We start from the raw sequence: 13800 nt of genomic DNA, 5'->3' as shown, positions 1-13800 counted from the left end.
CTGAATACCACACAAAGTTTCCTTTTTGAATGGAAATAGTCCTAACCAGCCCCCCAAAAATGGTTAAGTGAGGTTAAGGCCGTTAGAATTTGTAACTCTAATTCCCTGGCACGATGTCATAGAAGACAAGGGCAGAGCCTGGCTTCTCCCTTCCAGGTGCCTTGAAAAGTCAACCAGAGGGGAGGAGGGGGCTGGAAGGTGCTTCTTCCTGGGGCAGATCATCACTGAGAGTGGGGGGAGTGCTGGGTGAACCGAGCACAGGAAGGACCACTACTGACCAAGGAGACAGGTAAAGCTCCATCCAGGCTGCCCAAAACGCGTCAGCCAAGGCAGCACAACTAACGGAACCTACAAGACAGCAGGAATGCTGGGCAACCAGAGAAGCAAGAGATGAAGGGCTCCTTGGAATCAAGAACCAGAAAGGAATCGTCGAAGAGCCTGGGAACAGATCGTGGCTGTGAGGACTCCAGGGTAAGAAGACGGGGCCCCCGTAAGTGTGCCCCCTTTCCCGGCCTCCAGGATGAGCTTAACAGGGAGGAGAACGATCTGAACCGAGAAAGCCACAGCACTGTGATGAAGATGCAAGTTGCTGTTCAGTCACTGCGTTATATCCGACTCTGCCTCCCTGTGGACTGCAGCACGCCAGGCTCCTCCGTCTCCCGGAGCCTGCTTCAACTCCTGTCCATTGAGTCGGGGATGCCATCCAACCACCTCATCCTGTTGCCCATTTCTCCTCCCGCCCTCAGTCTCTTCAGTCTTCCCCAGTATCAGTGTCTTTTCCACTGAATCGGCTCCTTCATCTGCTGGCCAAAGTTTTGGAGCTTCAAATTACAGTATTCCAAATAACACTTTCTGGACCTAAAATCCATGATTTTCAAACTCAGACTGTGGTAGCTGAACTGATGAAAGGTCACAGTAGAGACTTGAAACGTGACACGGAAGATCAGGTATAAGACACCTTAGTGCACGAGGCAACTGAGAGAGAGAGAGAGAGAGAGAGAGAGAGAGAGAGAGAGAGAGAGAGATTGTGGGTAGAGGACAGCCTCAGAGGAAACAGCAAGGAAATGTACTTGTTAGCAGCAGGACTTCCTCCTGTGACTAAAAGGGACCAATGGAGGAGAAGAAAACAGTAGGAACAGAAGAAAGCTTCCCAAGAAGAGCAAGCCCAGGGTCTACCTGGAGTTGTGTAACACCCGAGTGAATTAAGATCTCTTGAATAAAAGGGGCGTCCTAGGGGAATACTGTTCATAGTCCAGAACTTTAAATATGAAACTTCTGCAGCAAAACCTAAGAGTTGGGGGCAGAAGTAAGACCAGAGAGCTGAAATCTTTAAGGGGGAGAAGGGAGCAGTCAGATGGAATTCAGATGGTCCTGGCAGAAGAAGCAGCGGACACCTTGCTTTAGATAATAAAGAGATAAGCATCTGACAATGAAAGAAAAGGGAAGGCAGCCATTAAAAAAAACTTACTTCCAAATTAAGAGAAAAATATGAAAGAGCAACTTGATCAAACCAGTAAAAATATGGAAAAGAAACAGAAAAATTCAAGAGTATCAGTCATCAGTTTAAATGTGAATTCTCTCCTTAAAAGAGGGGACAGGTTGAGGTGGGGTGGCGGGGAGGGACACCAGAAAACCAGGGTACATTACATGGAAGAAACACACTTCAAAAAAAGTAGCTTAAAAAAAAAATGTTGAAAACAAAGAAAGAGATACGAAGCTAGTGCAAACACAAAGAACAGGGAGAGATACTGTTAGTACTAACCAGGGTGGGATTTAAGGGCAAGTGTGGCATTTGTAACAGGAACAGTTTATAAAAATAAAACATTCATAAACCTGTACCCATGAACACTTACATCAGATAAATACATAGAACAAAGGCTAGGAAAAATACTATGCGAACTGAATGGAAGTACAGTGCAGGTGGAGGGCTTTAGCAGCTTCCCTCAGACTTGGACAGACTCTAGAAACACAGTGCAAGCAAGGCAAGGACTGTTCCTTTTGGTCAGTGTTCACAGGTCACCCTCTGCTAAAACAGGGACAAAAGGGACTCCTAGTTATTCAGAACATTCCTGGATAACCCTTGGGTCAAGAGGGTAACAAAAGCAAAGCCCTAAGTCATCTAGAAAGCCATGGAAAGAAGATAAATGCAAAAGGAACAGGACACAGCACAGGCTCTCACAGGCTCAGATGAGATTCGGGTTTTATGTATTTTCATTATTGAAGAACAATGAAAATAAAGAACTGGAAAATAACCCAACAGAACAGTAAACAAATCCAAAGTTGGTTCTCTGAAACAAATTCCTCACAAGTTCCATTAAGGAAAAAAAATTACTGCAAAGAAGGTATAATCACAGTCACAGGGGCCACAGGTATGAAGATGGCCACAAACTTGAAAATCCAAAGAAATGCGTGATTTCTTAGACACTGTGAATGACAGAAACTGAACCAAGGACTGAAAACCTGACGAGACAAATATCACTGAACAGCAGAATAAAGACTACCAGTAAAAGAGGGCCACGCCTGGACAGAACTGGCGCTCAGTTTCATCCACACCTGAGCAGATAAGCGCCTGCGTGACCTAGACCCAAGCCACCATGGAAGAAGAGGAAGCGTTCCAGTTTATTTATGAAGACAGCACAACTCCAGTAACAGACCCAGATGAAGAAACGGTGAGCAAGCGGGCTGGCTGCCGGTCAATCTCACTCAAGAATATGAATGCAAATCCTCCATGGAATACTTGTTAGCAATTATAACCCAGAAATGGACCCAAAGCAGCTATCGGTGCAAGCTGTTACAACAAATTAGAGAAAACCATGTGTGAATACGTGCTGAAGACTCAGCAACCAACTCTAATAAAAACACTAAGTGAGGAAGCTACTTAAACACCTTTCAGAAACCAATGGCAAATGTTATTCTCTAAACAATAGATGCTAAATTATTTAAATTACAACCACTAATTAGGAAAGGATGGCGGTTACCACCATAGTTATCTTAAAACACTTATAAAAAAATTCCAAACATATACAAAAATAGAACAAAACCCCACATAACACCCTCAAATATCCCCTCAGCCACTGTTCCCACCCTTGATTATGAATACTAGATAGTTCTAAAAAGTTCTATTCTGTACTAGCGAGGAATACCAGGAAATGGAAATGGCAGGGGGAGGGGAATGCCATTTACAATCGAGTAGAATCAAAAGAAATGTAGGGACAACTTTAGGGAGAAAACAGGCCTCACAAAATTAATTCATTTCTATTTTTCTAAATTAGTACGTAAACGTGGTCTAACCCCAGACGGACTTCCTAATGATGTTTTTTTCCTTTAAGGACTGGATAAAATGACTTTCAAGTTCACCTGAAGAATAAACGCGAAGACAGATAGGAAGGCCAGCTGTCACAGACGTCTGCTTCAACCCAGCCTGGAGTGGCCGAGGACAGTGCCCAGTCTCTCTGGAGCTTCTGCATGCCCGCCCTCACTGAATTCGGGGCCCCTGCCTGTGCTCTGACCAGCTTCAAGGGAGCACCCTGATAACAATGGACCTGGAGCACACGTGCGCCCAGGACTGGGGCTGCCCACAGGCAAGAAGGGGACCATCACCCCTACCAGCTACCTCCCACTAAGACCCATCTTGATGGACACACATGGGGAAAACGAGACGACCACTATCTGGAACAGGATGTGAATTATTGAAAAACACTTGTCTAATTTTTAATCCTACCAAGTTTATCTTATCACAATGCATTTCTTTCATACAATACTAAGGATTTTTTTCCCCTGAAATATAATTTGGATGCACTATGATTTTCCAACAGTTTAAGTTATTAACTGATTACTCTAAGATGAAAGAAATTCAACATTCTTCTGTTGAACTTAACTACCTACTTATCAGTCAGAAAGTCTCAATCCAGTAACACAAAAAAATGCCAAGCACTGTGATTAGTTTAAACCTTGGAAGAAGATCAATCAGATCCCCAAATCTCAGAAATTCAGTTAAAGGAAAACTTTATGCACTCAGGTTGTACTCATTCTATATAACACAAATTTCTTCAAGTTCTTCTCTCCTGGACCAACGGCTTCCTTCTTCCAGACAGCAATAGCACGCCAAAACACAGAAGAAGTCAACTCTTCTAAAGCAAATGGAGACAGAGAACAGATGGCTAAAACTCGATTTTTGGCAACATAAACTTGCTTTGCTTAGTGGCATTTACGTGTGTCCATGGACCACCGCAAACCTCCCTTCACTGACATGTCATCCTTGAAGTTCCATCCAGTATCCTAACGTGCAAACAATCCTGTAGTGTAGGACCTCAGGGTCTGTGATCCCTCACGCAGAGCCCCTGGAACACTTAGCATTCAGCCTTTGGGTCTGACAGGACACCACAAACGCTCCTCACAGCAGAACGGCAGCACCCCACCATCAAATGCCCTTTCTCTAGTGACAGTGACTATCAGCACAAAACCAGACAACTAAGACTATAAAAATGGCTTCATCCCAATTCTGCCTCCAAATGACTTTTCACATTCTTTTCTCTCTGGGGAAAAAAAAAACAACAACCAACTTTTTCTTTTCCAGCAGTTTTTGGTTTTCGAGTTGGGTACAAAAAGGGCCTGAATCACATTTATTAAAGACCACACAGAGAGGTTCGTGCTTCTGGGTCCTATCCCATTTCCGTAGGTCACTCTGCTAGTTTAAGAACTGTCAGAATGCAAACTGGACAGAAAAATGAAAAAAATATAATAAAAATTAGGATAAAGTTAATGTGGAGAAGATCACTGCCAAGGTTCATGGACAGTTAGGAGGCTGCATGATGCAAAGAAAGCCTGAGTGGGAGCTACCCAACCCGGAAAGAACAGAACCTCAGACTACAAACAGGAGGAGAGGGCCTGCACGACCCCACACCATCGCTATCATCTCTCCTGAGGACGGGGGGGCGGGGGGCTACTTTGGGCCCTGACTTGGTCTGGAGGTATCGTGAGGATCTGAGTAGTTCGAAAGAGCTCCGAAAGTCGGCTACATGTGGGTCACCATACCAGGCAACGAGTAATGCTGGGCAGGTCCGCGCCCCTGCCCCTCGCAGGACGGCGACACACGGAGCAGCAGAGGCTGACATCGGGCCAACACCTCCTTCGGGGAAAGTCTAATCCGGGCCGAGTCCGGGGCAACAAAGCCAGTACCAGGCAGCGAACGCTGGAGACAAGCGGCCCCAGACTCGAGGCAAGCTCTGGACCAGGGCAGACAAGGACCACCGCAGCTGGAACTAACAACTCAGCGTGGAGGGGCCCGTGTCCACGTCTGGGGGACCCAGACAAGGTGGGGGAGGCGAAAACTGGGCAGAAAGCCAACCGGCGGTCCTTGGGCCTTACGGAGACACAGGTCGGCCCCACCTCGGGCCTGCAGGAGAACGGACACCCGCACCCCCCCTCCCCCGCCGGCGCTCCCACCCGCCCCCGGAGTCCGCGCTGCACGGGCCTCCTCCCCCCACCCCCGAGTGCTGCCCACCGCCGAGCGGAGGGGCGGCCGGGGCCCCGCGCGCTTCCTCTCGGTCCGGGCGGGTAGGAGGGGAAGCGCCCACGTCGGCCCGACCCGCACCGTCCCTTCCGGACCACGTCCGCCTGCGAGCGCCCGGCGCCCCGGCCCCACTGCTGACCACGCCCCGCACAATTCCCCCGGGGTTAGCCAGAGCCACTCGGCTTGCCCGCGGACACACCCCGCCGCCTCCACTCGCGCCAGGGCCCCGGGGGCGGGAAGGGCCGGGGACTCGCACCGGCTAGGGGAGAGGTGAGCGGGGAGGCCCGGGGAGCGGGAGAGGGCCGGGGAGGGGGGAAGACCCGAGAGTGGGGAAGGCCTGGGGAGATCCGGGGAGCGCAGGGAGATCCGGGGAGCGGGGGGAGGCCCAGGGGGATCCAGGAAGCGGGGGGAGATCCGGGAAGGCCCGGGGAGGTGGGCGGAGGCCGGGGGGTCGAGAGGGCCCAGGAGCCCAGGCCGGCCGCCCCTCCTCGGCCCGCGTGTCTCCCGGAGCGACCACGGTCCGGAGCGGGCGCCGGCCCAGCGCCGTCTGCCCCCAGCTCGCGCCTCCAAGGCAGCCGGGCCCAACGGGGACGTACTTACCGCCGACTTGCCGAAGAACTGAGACCAACCGACCGCCCTGCCGACCCGCCCAGCGCCAGCCGCGCGCTCGCGGCCCGCCCCGCCCCGCCGTGCGCGCGGGCGGATTGAGTCATCACGCCGCCCCGCCTCCTTGCCAACGCTTTCCTCCCCGCCCCTCCCCGCCAGCTCCCAAGTGCGCAGGCGCAGCCTCGGCGCGCCCCCCGTTTCCGCCTCTGCGCAGGCGCCGTGCCCCTCCCACGGCGGTTGGCCATATAGAGGCTGGGGGGTGGGGGGGAGGTCAAGCGTAGCCTCTTCTCCTTTACCAAGATGGCGGCTCGTCCCTGTTTCGCCACAGTTCCTACCTTATGAGCTTGATTTCCTTACACTGATAAGAGAGGAACAGGTAATGTAACACTTTGCCTTGTGGATAACTAGAATGAGGGGAAGAGAGTTTCTTTAGATGGAGCTTAATGACCAGGGAGGAGGAGAGAGGCGGACGGGGGGAGGGCAGGTGGCAGTAAGAGTTCGGAACGGCCACGGGGAGGGGGGACATTTCGCATCTGAGTCTCTCCTCCAGGAAGATGGCGGCAGCACCGAGCAGGGAATGCCGGAGCTGGGCCGGGGAGGGACGGCCAGCGGCCCGGCGGGGCTGCTCTATCCCCAGGCCGCCGTCGTCTCGGTGGTCGGGCCCTCGTCTCCATTGGCTGCCGCGGGTCACGTGGGCCTGCGGCTCCTACGCGGACCATAGAGTTGGGCGCCCGTCCCCGGGGACGTGGCCTTCTTGAGCCCAGGGCTGGGGCCGGCTCCTGACGGGAGGGAGGGTGGGTGGGCGGCCCCCGTCTTTCGCTAGGTGAGGCCTGGGGGCTTCTCCAAGCCCACTGCGGCTGCGCGGCTCGGGGCGGGAGGGCCACGTGCCCGGCGGGGGCCGGCCGTGTCTGGCCGGTTTGCCCCGGCTCCCGCGACCTGCAGGCCCGGCACCTGGCCGGGAGGCTGGGCGCGAATGCCTCGACTGTCAGTAAACACGACTCTGGAGTTTCCACTAGGCGCCCGCGCGGTGCGGGGAGCCGGAAGGTGCTTGTGCCCGAAGGGCGTCCTGACGAGGCGTCTTTGGAAAGTGAAGAGCTCAGGGCCGGGCGTCCCCTCCCGGTCCACCCAGGGGACGGGAAGGGCAGCCCCTGCGTGGCGTCCTGGCGCCACGTAAAGCCGGTGGAAAGCCGGCCTCTGTGTCTTACTAAGCACCGTCCGACGGAATGTAGATGAGTCCTAGCGGAATCCTCAGGAACAGGGTGGTTTACCCTTGAGGTCCTCGGTTCGTGTCCTCGGCTGCCCTCAGGATCGCCTGCACCCGCGGCGGTGTCCGCAGCAGGACACGACGGGACGGGCGCTTCCTCTGCAGGTGGTTTCTGAGGCCCTGTTACGACGGGGTGCGTCACAGTTAGGATTTTGTCTGAGGCAGCAGGTAGTGCTCTTCTGCAGAACAAGCTCCATGTGGGTTTCTGGGAACAACCTGGGCTAATGAGACGTTGGACGAAGTCTAGTGCTCAAGGTGGTGTTTGATGCCTCTGAGCACGAAGCACCCCCACGCTAAGCTCAAGAAGTACGGTTTATATTAGAGTCCTAAAGTAGTTGAGAAGGTATTTGGTTCAGAATGACTTCCGTTGTTTGAACTCCCAGTTCTCCGGATCTGAGACATCAACCACCCGCTTATCACGAGAGTTTTAGGTTTGGAGAAAACTGAGCGTACCCCGTCAAGTCTTGAAGGACATTTGAAAGCCATTGGAAACACTGAAGATGAAACTTGCATGTAACTGCTGTTAGTTCCACTCTGTGTCACGCCCTTTCGGGGCTTGCTGCTGCTGCTAAGTCGCTTCAGTCGTGTCCGACTCTGTGCGACCCCATAGACGGCAGCCCACCAGGCTCCGCCATCCCTGGGATTCTCCAGGCAAGAACACTGGAGTGGGTTGCCATTTCCTTCTCCCTTTCAGGGCTTATCTCCTCTCTAATCAGGCTGAGGTCACCTCAATGAAGGAAAGTGCTCCTAAGATGTCGCTGGCCCTCATTCCTGGGCACTCGAGACCCCGCTGGATCCATGTCACAGCGTGCCCTCCAAGGGGCCAGGCTGACCTCTCAGTGTCTTGATGGGAGAATTTCTTCTTGAATCATCAAGTATTTTGTTTCTCCGTGGGTTTTGTTATTTGGGGTTTCTGGTGGTCTGACTTTCACCTCATGACTACTTAAAGGGTAGAAAATATTTTAAGAAAACTTACTGGAAATGGCACTGTGCCATACTCTTAAGGTTTCTGAGGATGTGTAGGTAAGGAGGACATAGACATTTTGTTTTTTTCTTTTCCTCAGGCAGTTTGCGGTCTAATAGGGGAGATTGCCTTGTAAAGGAGTAGGTTCCAGTGTTCTAAGTGCAGCAATGCAAGTATGTACAAGGTATGGAATAGGAAAGGGGCTTCCCTGCTGGCTCAGACAGTAAAGAATCTGCCTGCAATGCAGGAGAGCCGGGTTCTATCCCTGGGTCAGGAAGATCCCCTGGAGGAGGGCATGGCAACCCACTCCAGTATTCTTGCCTGGAGAATTCCATGGACAGTGCAGTCCATATAGGGTCATAAAGAGTTGGACACAACGGAGCAACAAGCACTTTCACTTTTGTGGAGTAGGAAAAGGGGGCAGGGATTGCCTGTTGGAAAATCTTCACAAAGAACCTTGTCCTGAAACTGGGGTTTAGAAGATGAATAGGAGTTTTTCCAGGTGGACTATGCTAGAAGGGATTAGCTTATGCAAAGGGGACAAGCAACTGGTATTAGAGGTGGCATACTCTCAAGAGGTTGAGAATTTGGTATACTGCTGGTTTTAACACTCTGACTTGGTGTCACAGGGTTGGTGAACACTCTGACTTGGACAGGATTTCAGCTGATTAGTGTCCACCAAGATGACCTGGTGATGTTTAGTCACAAGCGGATCACATAGATTCACTGTTAGTGACCGAGAACCCTTTATAGCCCTTATATATTTGGTGTGGCCCATTCAGCACACATTCATCTCACAGGGCTAACGATCAGAGAAAGGTTCTTCCTCTTCCTATGAAGAAATAACCTGGCTCCTGGAGGAAGCAGAGCACACAGCCCAAGTCCAGTTGCTGACTTGGTAGCAAAAAGTCCAAGGTACATGTTGTACAACTTTTTGATTAAGTATAGAAAGAACCTTAATGTATCTTTTCTCTTGAATTATAAAAGTGCCACAACATCGAACATTTGAAGACTAAGAAAAGAACTAAACTTTTATGTATATGCCATTTAAAAACTTGATTATATAAGTTGTTTCGATTTCTTTTTACCTTTTTGTATTTTAATATCAGAGATATTTTAGGGATGATACTTCTTGTCAGCTGCCGTGTACCAGGCGAGGTAACGTTCCTTGATAGCACTGGACGAGCCAGACTCGTCTGGGCATACTGTTGTGTTAGTCGTCTTGTTGATGCCTGCTGCTAGTTTGACAGTAATGCACTGGCCTTTCATGCTCTCCCTTAATGCTGTTTATTGGCACTCATGGTGTTTAAAGTTAAAAATTAATTTTACTTCAAACCAGGATTATATCTTCATGCACCTTTTAAAAGATCAAATAAACCTGGAAAGACTTGAAAGAAAGAAAAACTATCGTTTTTGTTCCTCTGATCACGTGTCCTCCCTGCAGAACACCTGTCTTTTCATTTTTTAATTTACTTTCATTTGGAGGATAATTGCTTTACAGTGTTGTTGGTTTCTGCCGTACAATAGCAGCAGCGTGAGTCAGTCATAAGTGAGTAGACCTGTAACCCCTGCCTCTTGAGCCTCCCTCCCCTGCCCTCATGCACCCCTCCAGGTTGTCACAAAGCACAGGGTTGAGCTCCCTGTGTCACACAGCAACTTCCCACGAGCTATTTTTGTTGTTCAGTCGCACGTCCATCTCCTAGCGAACTTCATGGACTGCAGCACGCCCGGCTTCCCTGTCCTTCACCATCTCCCGGAGCTTCCTCAAACTCATGTCCATGGAATCGGTGATGCCATCCAACCATCTCATCCTCTGTCGTCCCCTTCTCCTCCTACCTACAATCCTTCCTGGCATCAGGGTCTTTTCTAATGAGTCGGCTCTTCACATCAGGTGGCCAAAGTATTGGAACTTCAGCTTTAGCATCAGTCCTTTCCGTAAATATTCAGGTTTCTTTTCTTTAGGATTGACTTGTTTGATCTCCTTGCAGTCCAATGGACTCTCAAGAGTCTTCTCCAGCACCACAGTTCCAAAGCATCAATTCATCAGCTTTCTTTATGGTCCAACTCTTACATCCATACATGACTAATGGAAAAACCATAGCTTTGACTATACGGACGTCTGTTGGCAAATTAATGTTGGCAAACTAGCTGTCTAACATATAGTGTATATCTCAGCGCTCCTCTCTGCCCTGCCCACTCCTCCCCACCCCCAGTGCCCACAAGCCTATTCTCTACCTCTGTGTGTCTGTTCCTGCCCTGCAAATAGGCTCATTAGAACCGTTTTCCTGGATTCTATATATGTGTGTATAAATATAAAATATATGTTTTTGTCTTTCTGACTTGATGTTACTGTGTATAACAGGCTCTAGATTCATCTACCTCATTTCAACTGCCTCATATTCCAGGACATCTGTCTTTGATGCCATCTCATATCCGTGCCTGACTTGCTCGCTCACTCCTCTTCCCTCCCTGTCCCACACATCGTCTTCACTTGACAGGAGATGCAGCATTTCTTGTTCTCACTCACCCCTCTGCCTTTGCTGCACAAATGCCCACAGGAGGTGCGCCTTTAATTTGCTTGTTGGCCATTAGTATTTGTGACTGCTGGTATGCTGTTAGCAGCTGTGCCAGATGGTGTGATGGGACTTCTGGAGTTTTTGTTTTCCCTAAAGTTCATATGAGTGGTTTTGGTTGTTTTCTTAGTTTTCTATGTATTTGCTGCTAAAATTCAATCCCTAGTTCACCAGTTTTCTAAATCTTCTTCAAGAGACTCCATCTGTGATCTGATCAGGCTCTGTTGGCCCAGGCCTCCTACCTGCTGGAACGTCACTGCAGGCCTCACTGCTTTGGGTTTCCTGGAACCCCTGTCTTTCTCATTCTTGATTTTTTCCCCCCCTTTCATTTTGATGGAGCACTTCCTCAAGGAATTGCCTGGCAAACAAAAGTTTGAGAGCCTGGATATCTGCAGTGCACTGTTCAGCCCTTGTACTCAAGGGAGAGGTTGAACATCGGTTCCCCCATTTTCCGTTTCTCAGTGTTATCCTTGACGTGTCAGCAGTTCTGATTCTTGAGCCTTTATGTCTGACTGTGTTTTCTTCTTTGAGGCTCGCAGGATTTTGTGTGAAATGCAAAATACCCAGTGCAGTGATATCCCTTGGAGTCTGTTTTCATCCAATGTCTTGCCGGCCCTTTGGGCTCCTTTATTTTGGAAACTTCTGATCTTCGGTGCGGGGTGTTTTTTGTGGCCCTTTGGGCTCCTTTATTTTGGAAACTTCTGATCTTCGGTGCGGGGTGTTTTTCTTGACGTATTTGATTTCTTTCCGTTCTCTCTCCTCTTTCTAGAATTCAACTATTGGACCTTCTGGATTGGCAGTGTGATTTCTTTAGGCTTCCCACTTCTTTCTGGAAACATTTTTGTAGCCCTCCTGTTGAGCTCTTCTCGCTTTATTTCTTAACGCTTCTCTCCATCTTTCTGTGTCTCATAGCCCCTCCTGTGTTTGCTTCCTGGATGTACTGTCTCCTCTGATCTCTCTGAGGACGTTGGAGAGTTTTCCCTGAATTCGCCGCTTGCTTCTGGTTGCTTTTTGTGCTGGGGTTCTGGCTTTCAGGGGCTCAGAGCCTTTTCCAGGCTCTCCAGTGAAGTTTGCTTGCCTGCTTACATGTTAGAGGGACCCTGGCCTCGTGGTTGGTTGGGCCCTGCCCACTGTGACACTTGCTGTGGAGGCGCCTGGCTGGGCCATTCTGTACAGCACCCTTTTGGCTTCTTTGGGTCTCTTTGGATTCTCCAGAAGAATGCCTCCCAGACTCTTGCCTGGCTTCCTGTCTTTGAGGGGCCTCCAGTGAGAGGAGAAGGCCAGGACCTTAGCAGTGGCTGTGCAGGAACTACGTTCCGCTGCCTGCAGAGTGGCTTACCGACACTCTGCTGGTACTGGCGTCCCCAGGGCAGGACTTCAGGTTCTCTTTTCCAGAGGGGGAAAAAACCACTGCCTTCAGCCAAGAGGCCCGACAGGCAAAACAAAACAAAAAACGGTCTTTTTTGATCGTGTTTTCTTACTACTTTTGTCTGGGCGCACTTTAGCAACGTGGTTTTAGCTTACAACCCGAGTTTTGTTTATATTCCTTATTCTTCTGTTTGCTCCATTGTTTGTAGCCCAGCTTGCATTTTACTTTGTCTTAAACATGTGCTCAGGCACCCTGGTAGGAAGTGGATGGAGGTTGTGAATAGGTCAGTCTTCACAGTCAAGAAGTTCACGTGGCAAAGTGCAGAGCAAGAGTTCAGTTGCTCATGATTGAAGATGACGTTAAAATCATATTTCCCCTACGGATGGGGAAAATAAACGTGGACATTTTAGTTGATGAGGGTGAGGGGTACAGGTACACCCAGATGTCGTGGGGTGTTTCAGTAGCTCGGTTCAGTTCAGTTGCTCAGTTGTGTCTGACTCTTTGCGACCCCATGGACTGCAGCATGCCAGGCCTCCCTGTCCATCACCAACTCCCAGAGCTTGCTCAAACCCATGTTCATCGAGTCGGTGATGCCATCCAACCATTTCATCCTCTGTTGTCCCCTTCTCCTCCCTCCTTCAGTCTTTCCCAGCATCAGGGTCTTTTCCAGGGAGTCAGTTCTTCACATCAGGTGGCCAAAGTATTGGAGTTTCAGCTTCAGCATCAGTCCTTCCAATGAACACCCAGGGCTGATCTCCTTCAGAATGGACTGGTTGGATCTCCTTGCAGTCCAAGGGACTCTCCAGAGCCTTCTCCAACACCACAGTTCAAAAGCATCCATTCTTTGGTGTTCAGCCTTCTTTATGGTCCAACTCTCACATCCGTACATGACCACAGGAAAACCTCAGCCTTGACTGTAGGAACCTTTGTTGGCAAAGTAATGTCTCTGCTTTTTAACGTGCTGTCAGGTTTTTCAGTCGAGAGAGGAGCGTGGGGGTTGAAGCCCCTGGCAAGAGTGACTGAATTAAAAAAAAAAAAGATTAACAAAATAAATAAAAAGAAATTAGAAAAAAGAAGATGGAAGCGTGGCTGAGTTAAGGCCACGCCGTGTGCTCGGCCGGAGTCCTGCTGTCACCGCCAGCAAGGAGGCCCTGGTAACAGAAAATCCACCAGCTTGCTCTGCCAGGCTGGGTTAAGCGTTCCACGCGTGAGCGCCCGTCATCCTCGCAGTGACACCAGAGGCGGGTACTGGTTCCAGTCCCTGTGCAGGCCAGGGATGGTCACACCGCAGGGATTTGGGGTCTGCCTTGGTCTTCACTCTCAGAAGTTTGCACGCTTAAAGATTCACCCTTGACAACTTACCTGGTGTTTCCTCTCAGGGTCTCCAGAAGTGATAGAGCGTTCAGGGCTGGGGCCAGCCAGGCCTCTGCAGCGAGGTAGCCATTCTACCTCGAAGGAGACACTGGGAAATTGTCCTGTGCCCTTTAGAATTTTGATTATCATCGAGTCCAT

General features: G+C 50.3%; 2 protein-coding genes across 3 annotated transcripts in view; one reads left to right on the top strand and one right to left on the bottom strand.

The window, feature by feature from the left end:
- SEPTIN2 (septin 2) overlaps positions 1–6201 on the bottom strand; it is a 28014-nt gene extending 21813 nt beyond the window's left edge. Inside the window, exon 1 of one of the 2 annotated variants that reach the window (XM_070787077.1) lies at positions 6113–6201. The gene's annotated coding sequence lies outside the window, so the exon portion shown is untranslated. Of the gene's footprint in view, positions 1–5034; positions 5057–6112 lie in introns of those variants that run through there. The other variant, XM_070787076.1, reaches the window with a different exon arrangement.
- A 141-nt stretch (positions 6202–6342) lies between these two features.
- HDLBP (high density lipoprotein binding protein) overlaps positions 6343–13800 on the top strand; it is a 58653-nt gene continuing 51195 nt past the window's right edge. Inside the window, exon 1 of the mRNA XM_070787075.1 lies at positions 6343–6494. The gene's annotated coding sequence lies outside the window, so the exon portion shown is untranslated. The remainder of the gene's footprint in view (positions 6495–13800) is intronic.

This window comes from Bos indicus, chromosome 3, assembly GCF_029378745.1.
Source record: "Bos indicus isolate NIAB-ARS_2022 breed Sahiwal x Tharparkar chromosome 3, NIAB-ARS_B.indTharparkar_mat_pri_1.0, whole genome shotgun sequence".
NCBI classification, from domain to species: Eukaryota; Metazoa; Chordata; class Mammalia; order Artiodactyla; family Bovidae; genus Bos; species Bos indicus.
Note: the sequence above shows the minus strand (reverse complement) of the source record. Positions and strands in the feature narration are given on the sequence as shown.